Source organism: Ciconia boyciana, chromosome 3 (genome assembly GCF_034638445.1).
Source record: "Ciconia boyciana chromosome 3, ASM3463844v1, whole genome shotgun sequence".
In the NCBI taxonomy this organism is placed as follows: Eukaryota; Metazoa; Chordata; class Aves; order Ciconiiformes; family Ciconiidae; genus Ciconia; species Ciconia boyciana.
The window spans coordinates 42,745,197-42,758,707 of record NC_132936.1 but is presented as its reverse complement, the minus strand read 5'-3'; positions in this window follow the sequence as shown (position 1 = coordinate 42,758,707).

Below are 13,511 nucleotides of genomic sequence, written 5' to 3'. Positions count from 1 at the left end.
GAGCTTTGTGGTTAGGGAGAGCTTTCCTAGGACACAGAGGCCACAGGGAGAGGCAGGTCTCATTCACTCAGTGTGACTTGCACAGTTTTTCCCCATGTAAGATTCCCTGCTCCCCATGAAAAAAGGCTCATATATCCACCTTTTCAGCCTGCCCCCCACCTCATGACTGTACATACCAGATGCAGTTGGGTAGGGGACTGCTCATGCCCACCTGCCAGCTAAATTTGGTGCCTGGTTCAGGGAGAAGATGACTCTCAGGAGAGAAGTGAAACGCAGATGCAGCTCTGAGGGTTCCTCAATCTGTAGAGCCCTGCTGGATGGCAAACTCGTTCTGCACCATAGCGTTTGAGTGAAACCACCAGACGCATCATCCCCCACTGCACGATCCGGCCCAGTGTTTCCTTACAAATTAGCAAAGATGATACTTTAAAAGGTCTGGAAAATGAAAACCTCAAATCGGGTTTTGGGAAGGACCTCATTCTCACTGCTGCTTGGAGTGCAGATGGCAGAGCAAGCAAATCCCAGCTCTTCTGTTACCAGGGTTATTATTCTCATGCAGGAGCTGAAAAGGAAAGGGATACACTCACTTTCTTTCCTCAGTACCATGTCACTGACCTCCCATTCACATACACACACCCATCACGTTGTTCTTGAGTAAGTGCTGCTGGTTTGGCTGACCTTTGCTGGAGATTTCTCTAGAATGGAGAGGGTCTGTCAGACTAAATACCCCTCAGGCATGTGAAAAGCTTGTAGGGATAACTGATGCAGTCAACACATGGAAGAGTTTACTGTCTTACCCCGAGGTAAGAAGCAGATCCTCCTTAAGCACTTAAATAACTTCAAATGTTTTCAACTTGGTGTTGGTATAAAATAATAATAAAAATAACCAGTCCTTCTTCAAAAATAGCAGGAAAGGAAGGGAAAGGGTAGCTCTCTGAGCCATCACCACAATCCAGCTTTCATCTCACATACTAAAAAGGCATAGAAAATGTGAAGCAGTTGCAAATGTCTCAAAGAGCAAGTTAAATGATTACCACAGGCTGGGATCTTTTAATATCTGTTGAGCTGAGTGTCACAGACTACACACATTTATGCATTTAACGCAGCTTTAAATAGTATACATAAATGCATGTCGTTGAGCAGTGACAGGAGAATCAGGCAAGTATTTTTACTTATAAAAATATCCTCCTTCTGTGTTCCTGTTCTACCTTGAAAAAGTGCCATATTCAGCATCCCAGGCCCTGGGCCTTGAGCACCTTCCTTTGGCATTGGTCCCTGTGGATCAGCCTCTCCGAGCAAAGGAGAAGCGTTTGAGAAGAGGTCGAGTTTGTCTCTGGCCTCAGAGGCTGTATTTTGAAGAAGTAGTTTTCTTATGTTCTTACACCATCAAAACCTGTGAAAAGGAAATGAATCATGTTTTGATTTCTGCAAGAAGCTGGGGATTATGCAGATTATTTCCTGATACATTATAAAGAGAAACGCTTACTTTCATAAATAATGTAGTTATCTAAAACTGTAGGCAAATAAAAGGCTCCCATCTCTTAGCCATCAGATCCAGAGACTGCTATAATTTAACAAACTGAAAATGAAAAAGAAACTTCTCTTATGAAGCTACCCTCATAAAATAATATCTTGTTATGAGAAGTTGCTGTAACACAGCTGTGGTATTAAGAGCAGAACTGTGTGTGTCTGGAATAAGATTTTACCTGAAATGTTATTCAGTAAATGAAAAGAATCATCAAAATATATTACAAGCTATTACTAGAACAATCCCTCCAAGTAATTTTTATATTGCCATCTTCTTCTTTTACAAACTCATTGCAAATTTTGAGGGAAAGAGGCCAGACAACTGGGAAACTGGTTAGTAACATGAGGAAAGAAAATATTTTGCTAGTGACTTGAAGGCCCGAACAACTGAGACCAATGACCTGGTCTTGGTGACCAGGTGAGGTGACCAGGTGACTGTTGAGGTCCAGTGTAGCCCCTCAGGCACTGTAAAACTGGACAGCTGAGTCACACCTCTGTGGAACTGCAGGTCACGATGAATCTTCTCATGGCGACAGAGATGTTCACTTTACTCTGTCAGAAAAGGAGAGATTAGCTGGTGACAGCATAGCCATTTTATCATTGCAGTGTCCCTGTTTTAACTTGCTTGGAGCAAGTTAGGATGCTCCTTCTAGACCTACACTTACACAGGTGCTACATTTGTATAGTGTTTAGCACAATGGGCTCCTCTTCCACTCTTAGAGATCAAAGACACTACAGTTCTGCTACTAATGATCATGATCGTGCGTATGCTGCTTTTCACTCAGGAAAGGTTGCTAGATTATCGCTAAGAGAAGTAACAGATGGAAAAAAGAGACAGAGAAATTTCCATATTCTCTGATTTGAATACCCCTCCTACAGAAAGTTGTCTGCAGGCTCCCCAGTCATACTTCTGCTAACCAGCTCACAGACAAAGGTGATGTATAATTGGAGTCACTGGCATTTTAGTTATTTTTTAGAGCAGGATTTAACTGAAAACACTCATACCTATTTTTCATTGCTTAGAATACTGCAGTGTTTGAATCACTGCAGTTTTAAAATCAAAATTTCTGTAATAAAATAAGTAAATCTTTTTTTTTTGCATTGATGTACAGACAGCTGCAGATGCAAATTGTTTATAACCAATTTGCACCATTTGAAAATCCCATTCTTGATCAAAATTAGGATAAATAACAATATTTAATCATTTAAAAAATCACAGACTGGGCCCTTTAAAAGCTTTTGTGCACAACAACTTCAGACTCTCAACTTCTTATGGTTGTTCATGAAGTTCATGAAGTTCATTTTTCATTGTTCAGCCATGTCCCTAAAAAAATCAACAAAACCATTAACCAAATGTTAGGCCAGCCTGTGCCCAGACGGTGATTGTGAAGTTCTGCAACAGTGCTCTTTTTGAAACTCTTCATTATTAAGGCACCACTGATAAAAAGTAACTGTCCTGCAATATCTCAAATCTACTGACGTCTGTTGTAAATTTCCTCTTTCCGCACTGGAACGAAAGACTCCGCGCTGTACTTCAAGGAACTGAATTCCATAGCCAGGCAGCTTAATTTGCCAATTCACTTGATCCATAAAACATAGTCTACACACATGGACCATATTACAGTCATTTCAAAGGTGAATGAAAAAGAGCAGTCTAGTGAATAAGGAACATAGGATGCAGCCGTGTCCTGCAAAGCTTTTTCTAAACAAGTACCAAAACTTAAAATTAACCCACCGCTGTACCAAATGGTCTTGGTTAGATACAAAATGGCCCATATTCAGGCCTAAGCAAGGCCAACTTTGTTGAAACTCAGTGTAACAGAAAGGCCTCTGCTTCAGAAAAAAAGGGTAGCTTGTGAAGTGAAATGAAACATTAGCACTTAGACATAGACAAAACAGCCTGGGATGAAAACCTGCTTTAAGTTCATGGCAGCCTCATACAGAAAACATACAGAAAACTGAAGAGTCTGTTTTATTTACTCACCAGAAAGCTGAAAGATGAGTGAAGCTCACTTTATAATGGCATTTTATGGAAAATAAAAATATTCCCAATTCAAAAAACAGCTGAAGAAAAAAATTCAAGACAATTTCAGTTAGAAAAGTCAACAGAAACTCAGAATTAAGATTAAGAAATATGAAGATACATACTACTGCTTTATGAGCAGCATTGAAATGGTTCGAGAAAAGAAGGTATTGCTAAGAAGACTGCATCTGCCAGTAAACTATTCTAGATCATCTGCAGAGCACTTGCAATACACAAGAGCCACAAACTTACTGAACCCAGGTCAGCCCTTTATTAAGAGAAGGACTGTTTTGAGAACTGTATAGCAAATGAATTGGTTTGGTTTCTGGTAAGAATATCTCAATTTATGTTTCCCACCTGTATTGCCTCCCGCAATGGAAATGTTACCTTTTCATGTATACAGTGCAGAGAGCTCAAGGATGGTAATGAATATCAAGCTGACGTTTCTCTCAGTGGCCAGTTTTCCAAATGTGGACAGGCAACCATATGCACACACACTAATCAAGTCTCCCTCTTTCTAGAGGAGGCTGCTTAGAGAAATAGATGGCAGTAGGATTCATGCTATGCTGCTTAGGAATAGGGAACAGATGGAGAAAATTTAATTCCCAGGGCCTGTGGCTGCTAGGGGATTCCCCCATGTCACTTAAGTCTTTGAAATAAGGGAAGAAGGTTTCCCAAACCACAGAAAGCAAAATTTTACTCCATACTAATTTTCTATTTATTTAAAAAACTCTTTCAGAAAGGAAAATATTCCTCTGCAGCAGATATAACAACTGCCCCAGATCTGCGGAGCAATCCCATGGGGTATGCTGTGGCTGGGCTGCCAATTTCCTTTTTAGCTAAACCACAAAATGATGGGATGCCAGTCACAAGAGAGCATATTATTCTAATGTTTGGCACTTAACGTGTGGAGAATATTAACTGATCCCTTTTATTGATTAATTCCATCTTTTATTGGGGAAAGGGTTAGGTTATAGATTCCTGCTGAATGGGACAGGCAAGTGGCACACAGGGGTTACAAATCACCCAGCTCTCAGGGGCTTCAGCAGCTGTGCTACTGTACAGATGTGGAGCACAGTAGAAGTTAATTGTGGTGTTGTTAGTGAACGGAAACACATAGACAGTGCTGCTTTGAAGAAAACAATCATATTTTGACCATGGTAAATACAGTTATTATTGATGGCAGTTGACTGCTGGATTGAAGCATCTCACTTGAACCCTGGAAAGCCAACAGAACATGGTAAGATAGCTGAAGGGTCACCAACATGAAGACCTCAGACAAGTGTGGCTGTCCTGAGGCCGATGGAGTGATGTCTAGGGACACAGCAGTCCACTCTGACTAGCCTCTGGCCAGGCAGGGCTGCTGCACAGTTGCTGTGAGCAACTGCAAATGCAAGTGTTGAGGCTGCAACCAGGGGAGGGTTGAACACAAGTCAACAGATACCAACATCTTATTTTTAAAGCCATGGGTCCTGTTTCCCTTCTCTTTTCTGCCCTCTAATTTCCAGTGGATCACTAAGAGAACAAATTAAGATAATGTTTAAACTGTGATTTAAGCCATGGCAGAAGAAAAAGTGACCAAAGTAGTGCTGGGTCCTTTTGGCTAACAGAGCAGTTAGCTGCTCTTTTGTTGACTCAGCTTAAAAGAGTAAAAAATGTTTGTATTTATTTTAGGAAAACATCAAAGCTGTATCCTTCCAATCCTGACTGTAGCCTCTAGGTACTACAGTGATTACTGCAATAGCAGCTCTTTTTTGATCTGGCTGAGCCAATAACACTGAACTTACTCCATGAAATAGGAGTTTAGCTTCTCTGGTCTTTCCTCCTCCATCCTGTCCTGTCACAGAGCAGAAGGCAGTCGCACCCCTGAACGTAAAGCTTGCAGCTTAGAGTTCTTGCAAAGACTCATTTATTTGCAAGTTCCAGGTCCCAATGTGGAGCTGGAACAGAATGAAAGGGGATTTAATTGTATTATAAACACCCCTGCAAGAGGAGCAGATTTATATAGCATTAAGATATAATCTCTCCTCTATCTTTTGACCAGCATCTTCTCACTTCACCTGCTCCAGCCCCTCAGAAACTGGCCAGCCCTGCTGAAGAGGGGCGGTTGCAGGTTGTGTCAAAACAAGGATGTGAACTGGAGTCACAGCCCCTTCCTGAGAAGGTGCCTCGAGGTGCTCCCTTCATTTCCAGCAAAATCTCACCCTACACAGGGCCTCCTCGCCTAGGTGCCTCATTCACTGACTAAAACAAGTGGTAGTGTCCACCAAAGCTGGTGCAAACCCCAGCTTGTGGCATAAGGTCCTCCTGCTGCAGGTGGGGAAAGCACTGACACATATCCCACGGGCGCGAGGTCCTGAGCGCACACCTTTCACTAACCACTGTGTCCCAAACCCATGGAGGGGTGGCCAAGTGGCACAGCGCAGGGGGCATGCAGCCCCCCCTGCCCTGCACAGAGCAGCGGAGGTCAGGGACTGAGAGCTGGCGCTTTTAAGGAGAATTTGAGCAAACACAGGCAGGCAAACATTTCACAAAAGGAGACATGCAGCGTTTAACCTTATGGCTGTCTCCACACATAGAGAATATTTATCAGATTTTTCCCTTCTCCAGCACAGCCTGGCACACGGGCTTCCCCAGGGGATGCCCAGCAGGACAGGACGGTCCAGGGTCAGAGAGAGAAGGACTGCAGGGACAAGGGAGATGGCAAGAGGTGAGAGCCATTCGGCTCCTTCTCTTACATGCTGGCTGACTGCATAGGAAAATTAACCTGCACCAGAAAAAGGCACATGAAAAAGGAGGAGTGTAAATTGCCTCTTCGTTTCACAAATGAGGAGGGAGAGGCAAGACAAACTATGCCGCACTCAGGTCCAATTCCTTCCTTGTATGCTTCCTGGGGCAATGCAGTTATGTGCCTGCCTAATAGCTCAATCTAGCTCCAGGTAAGCAGTCATTAGTTTTCTTAGGAAATGCTCTAGCAGTAAGATACAAAAACAGGTAACATTATTCAGTCATTAGTACTGAATTATATACAGAGGTGTATATATACACACATATAAATATATGTACAGGGGTATGCACACTCACACATACACACAGCTTCATAAAAATTGATAGATTAGGTGCCATTTTCTGTAAGGGTGGAATAGAAAGAAGGAAAAGGGGGAGGGGGGGAGTATACGAATTTAATAAGCTTAGACATAATTGCCATGAGTAAATGTTAATGCATAGGGATGAACTTTTTTTTTTACTTTATACATATTAATAGGCTCTCTCTTTGAGAAAGAATGACATCAGACATTGATAAATTTGACAGAAGTGAAAGGAAAAAATGGTCGCACTATTAGGAACACTCCTGAGGTGGTGTTGAACGGTGTCTTTGATACATCAGCCTTCAGTCTCTGAGCACATTCGTATTAACTCACATGTACACCCAGAATTCAAATGAGCTGCTTCTTTAGATGCTGACTTTTAGCAGCAGTCCCACCAGACGGGCTGGAATCAAACTCACAGTTTCAGAGTGTGGTATGGTATAATTTTCTCAGTACAGTTTGTGCCTACTGACTCTCTCAGAAGATTAGAGAAAGAGGCAGCATACAGCAGATCATTAAAGAGTCACACAAGGCTGAAGGGTGAAAAAAAAAATCTTCAATGAACACACTGCTCCAAGTACAGACATTCTCCTACGCCAAGAGATGGGTGCAAGGCTGTGTATTTAATATTGCTGGAAACAGAGAGATGACAAATTGCTTGGAACGGATTCACTTAAAGGCAAGCAAGGGCTAACCATTGATGTCGGAATACCACAGCGATGTCTGAACGCTGGTGCATCACCACAACACGCATGCTCTTTATAACCCTTCAAGAAACCACTGTGAAAACAGTGCTACACACCTGCAACATATGCGTTTGTCTGGAAACATCATACCACTACAGTAACTGTCCATGAATCTTCCAGTAAAGCCAGCATACCCAGGTGCATCACATGGCATAGGATTCACAGTGAGCCTAGAAATAAATAAAAAGCTGAAGCCATGCAACTTTTTTGTTATTAGCCCATTGCTTTTAAGAACTAGACATGGGGAGGCGGGGTTTTTAAGATGCGAGTTAATACTACTGACACACGTTTCTGAGCAGCTTCAAACCAAAAAAAAAAAAACAAGAAGAGAGGAAGAGATTTGGGAAGTGGAAAAGGAGGCAGCCACGGAAAATGAATGCATAAAGAGAAGAAACAGAGATGAGTAAATGTGTGTGAGACAATAAGGATCTATAAGGGAAGGAAAGAAAATACAGAATTGAAAAAATAGAAGATAATAAGAAATTGTTAAATAATTGGAGGCCATAAAGGAATATATCATATAAAGGATATACATCAGCCTATTAGAAAATTTTATTCTGAAATCTTGTTTTACAGAAATTTGAATTATTCAGTGAGATTTCTGTAATAATGTCTGCTTTCAACAGACAACAGGAAAAGCAAAATTCTTTAACAATAAGTCAAATTTTCAATAACCTTTTTCCCCTCCTTTGTCCCATCAGCATGCATGCACACTCTTTGTAGACACACAGATACAGAAACAGGATATAAATACCCATCTTTCTGTTCATCACATAAGAAAACATAAATGGTTTCTTATTCATTTTTTAAATCTGGTTTCATAACAAAAGTTAAAAATATTTGTTTGTTTTTTTCTTTTTAAAATGTCAAAGTCTCCTTTTGGTAAGCAAATGTAGGACATTATATTTTTACATAATTTTTTTTCAGATGTCAATCATGAGGCTGCTGGCAAATTAATTTGCATCTATAGCCAAGATGATGAGTTCTAGTAACAAACATTAGCTCTTATGTGCAAAACCCAAGCATTTCAGTCCACTCAAGACAAACAGTTTCTACCAGATCTACTGTATATTTAAATCTCTCAATGGCTACTATCACAGCACGCCTAGTAGTTAAAGATAATTAAAGTGATAATACACCTGTTAACTGTGGGGATATTGTGCCTACCATCAGACTGCTTATAAAAACTAAAACAAACTGGCAGAAGGGTTGAGCCAAGTGCATGTTCCTGCTGGCTAAGAGAAGCCTCACAACCTCATCCTGTCATCAGTGAAATAAAGCAAGAGTCCTCCTATTTTATAGAATAGAGGCCACAGACTAATAGACCAACCATTTTACTGATCATTCTCTTCATAATGTGACCAATTTCCCTCTTTTTCACCCCTGTCTGAAGCAGCTCCCCTTCCAATAACGTTTCTCCTTAAGGAAAGTACTCCAACTGCTTACTTGTCCTCTAAATAGCTATTAAGTGTTTAACAAGTCTTTTACCTTCTCTTAAAGCAACCCAGTGTCTGCAAGCCTATTCAAGATGGTACCTGAGTTTTCCCTCACCCCACGTTTTCAGCATCATCAACATCAGCATTTTAAGCAAGCAGCCCCAGATAAGCAGAAAGGAAATAATTTAGGAGCTCCTGTTTCTACAAAACAATGTGCTTACTGTAAGGACAGAGGTGTTGTATTTAACTGGCAATGACCACTTTTATTCTGAGCTGGCAATAATCTGCAACAACAAATACGTCCAAGCGTTTTACTCGTCCGTGGATACTCATTTTCCTCCTCCTGCAGATATCCATTCTTTGTATGTGTCCAGTGGCTAGAAGCCAAGAAACTCATTTTACGCTTGATAATTCCTTGCTAATCAGTGCTAATCTGTTTGGGAAAACATCTATAGCTCAAGCACAAAGAGAGTCAGATGGGTTTGGCTGCATTGGTGGTGACTGTCCATCACTGAGTGCAGCTCCATGAGCTCCTCCATGGGACCCACCTGGAGGTTCACTCGCTGGCTGCAAGTGGCTTCACACCAAGAACCAAGAAGACGTTCGTGCTTTTTGAGACCTGGACATTTAAAATAAAAGTGAGAAATGAATCCTGGTGTTATTTGCACCAATTTCACTATTCACATCTCTTAGAACAGTAGTCACTACTAGTACAGGTTTACCACTGCAAAGCTTGTGGGAGGCTGTTTTGGTCCTGCTGAGACCTACTCAACTGAAAAAAAGTAATTGTGAGAGCTTTGTCAGGGAGGTATATATCATACCAGGTTTGCTTTGAATTTAAGGCACTTGAATTTCCATCGGGCAGGTATCCATCACCCCAGTGTTTTATATGGGCAATGATTATGAGCAAAATTCATATACTGCAGTTCACAAACACGGAAAATGCAGCTTCCCTGTAAAAACAGCTGTAGACTGGGGAGGGAATGGAGGCAAATACCCCAAACTCAGTGCAATCGAACAGCACATGGCTTCATGGCTTTCAAACCCTGGGAAGGCAGTCAGACAACAAATATTGATTTTACTTCATGCAAAATAAGGTTTATGTTATTGCTGCAAAATTCCTTTTCTGGTATTTTCCTGTAGGCTTTGAGCCATATGTTCTGTATAATACAGCAGAGGCGCAATTAAGCTCCTCTGCAAGACCGTGCTCTGCCCGTGCCAGTGTTCTCCCGAGCAGAGGCACTGCGGCGAGGGGAGCCAAGGAAGGCGCAGGCTGCGGGCACTCCTGCATCCCGCCCTCAATCCAAAGGCTCGATTTTCAGTCGAGGTTGCTGAGGCATGTCTCAGCTCAGCTTGACGGATCCGTAGGGTGGTTATTCAAATGAGATGTTGTCCCAGTCTCGTCTGGAATGTCTGCATGACAGCATTTCCCACTCACCCCTATTTTTTTTTTGTCCATTAAAAATAAGACGGCATGAGCCTCTGAGAAACCTGTCTGTAAAATAAAGGTCTGCATTAAAGCCAGATACGAAAAACTATCTTCCTGACAAGCAGTCATTATTTGGAGGTGCATCTATCTCTCAGAGAATCGGTTACATGCCAGAAACCGAGAAACAATCCCATACAAACAGCAACATTAGGGGAATCTTAAGTTTGAAATTTAAGCACTAAAAAGACAGAGTGCACCTCAGAAAAAGCTAGATTAGCTACCTTATCTCTGCCTGCAAGCATACATGCAATATTACAGCCCTTAATTAAACAGACATGTTTTCTCTCCGACAGAACATATCAGATGGTCTTCTAGATTTTCTGTGTTTAGCATATAAACAAATTGTTAACAATTTGTCTCTTCTCTGTGTGTCCATCATTTAATTAGCATAAAAGCCCCCTAGCCCTCTGTTCGCTTGGTCGTTTTTATAGCACATCCTCTTATCTCAAAGGTACTTATTTTAATAATTTCATCAGTACAGATGTACAATGCATTCAACAAGACATTTTTCCCTCTAGAGACAGATGTACTTCTTAACAATAATTCATTACTTATTACCTTGCAAGCTGTTTTTCAGACAAATAAACTCACAATTCCATTACCAGTATCTTTTAATGATGTTTCTGTTTCAGATTGCTTTATCATCGGAGTCTAATCCAAATTTCACTGAACTTTCCCATTAATTTCAGAGATCTGAAGGCTCTGTTCTTCATTTTCCAAGCAGCTGCCCTCAAAACACATCTCAGGAAAAATCTGTATACTATTTATCCAATGAGACATTTTAAAATAAAAAGGAACATATTTCTTTAACATCAAAATGCCTCTCTAATGAGCAAAACATTCTGCAGAGGTTTTTCACTAGTTAGCTGAGAGCATGTCCTAGAGCACAGTAAGTGAAAGAAACCTGCATGTTGAATGATAAATGGGAGCAGGGCTTTTTCAGAAATTATTTTAGAGAACATCACAAATGAGTTTCATATGCAGACTTGCAAAATCATCATACTGGGTGAATTTGAAATCTCATTCAAAATGGTAATGTTAAGACTGAGCAGAGATAGTATTACAAGAAAGCGTTAGAAGAATAAGGTGGTCTCTGGATCTCTGGGCTGTGCACTGCCTGTCCCACACTCCTAAACACGACTGTGGATCTTTGAGGATTTCCTGCTGAGGGAAGGTGTCTGCGAAGAGATGTAGCTTTGAAAAGCAGAGGCTGTGTAGAGTGACCTTTCCTCTGTAATACTCTGTACTCAGCATATTTCTGGGTGTGGGAACCCTGGACTTCACACAGCAAAGGACTTAGGTCCTTGAGGACCTTCTGAAAATCCTATCCTATTTTATCAAGTCCTTGATCTTGTTATGAATTTTTCAACCATAAATCTCTCCAATAACATCCAGCTTGTCAAATTGATTGGTGTAAACTATGAGCATGTGCGAAAGTTAGCCAAATCAAACTGGGATGTCGCTGTGATACAAGTGGTGATCAGATAATGCCAAAGTCGAATATTCCATTTAGGCATGAAGCAGGGACCCCAATATCCCTCTATTCCATGCTCCTCCTTAATGGTTACAATGTGAGCTATGAAATTTCACTACCTATATCATGGTCCATTCTTGAAAAAAAATTCTAAAAATTTGAAAGGTTACCTGACAACTTTGCCATGTTAAAAATTCACCTGTAACTTACCTCTTGATTTTCTCCTCTCATTTTGCTCCAAACTTACCATTTCTGGTTTGCTTTGCTGTTCAGTAAGTACATTACATGATTTCAATGACATTTTAGAAACAGTAAATGGGAGATTTAAAAAATTAAGTACTTTAAGCATTAATTTTAGTTACTATGTTGTATTAAGTTAGGAATACTGAGTAGTATGCCCTCATTGTACTGAAATTCATACTAAGAGAAAGGAAGAGTTACCCTGAGGGCACCACAGGAGGAGGGATATCCATGCTTATTAAAATATTAAAAATAGTAAAATATTAATTATCTATAATTAATCTATTTTTTCTACAGGAGGGACTCATGATTGACCCTCTGGAAATTAGAAATTGATAAGACCTATTACATAACTGATTTTCTTACCTTGTCGCTACAAACTTGTTCCCTATAGTTTATTCTCTAATGATTTATTCAGCAGTTTATTTTAAAAAAAAAAAAACTTGTCATTCTTTCCTGTTCTTTCACAAAAGAATGAAGAGATTTAAGCAAGAGAAAAAATTGAGATATTGTATTTCTGTCTTTTCAATATCAGAAACTCATCCTAATAAGGATTACTCCTACACTGACTCCACAGCTCTTCCTGTTTCCATAAAACTATTTGCAAGTTACATATATTTCCATATTTGATCTACATTAATATTAAAATCCTCCTGAAGTTTCTAGAAAGATTTACATGTTTTAAAATCAGATAAATCCCCTATTATCTTGTACTGAGAGTTCATTCTTCTTTAAAACGCAATAAATATTTAATTTGAACAAACAAAGCAAAAGCAATGAAGGAAAAGAGGTGCCCCATGAAAAGAGAAACCTTGAGATTGAATTCACAACCACATTTGCTGTCTGTGTAAAAATTTCCAGAGTCAATACCAAGTACGAAAAAAGTAGCAAATACCAAATCTCATATGTAGAAGGCCGAAAAGATACCAGGTTATTATCCTCAAGCATTACATTACCCATGGACTGCTATATTGGGTGGACGAGTAACAGAAGAGACAGGATATTGCTGTGGCTGCTTGAGACAAAAAGCAAGAGGCAGGTGGACAGCACAATGGGACCAAACAGGCAGCAAACTCGCTGGTAACGCTGGCAATAAGAAGTGATAAGCGAAACTGAGAATGTTTTGGATTTTGTTTCCCAGGAGCTGTAAGGTGTTGAAAGGTTTTATTTATTTATGGTAAATCCTTTGGAGTTGTGAATCTCACAAGACATTGCTCAGCAGATCAGAGATTCTTCAAGAACATCATATCTCGTGCTGCTTCAGCACTTCTCATCACATCTGCTTCCCAAGCAGTGTGCGTGGGCAGGGGGCTGCATAGAGGGAGGCGTTAATAAGAGAACAGAGGGGACGAGAGGAGGAATAAGAAGCTCTTCCCCCAGATATTGTGCAAACATACTACCAGAAAAGAGTGGGAAAAGAGTTTCAATAGATTTAAAGGGTGATAACTTTAGAAGTGGCTGGGTTTGTGTCTGAGGCAAATTTCATT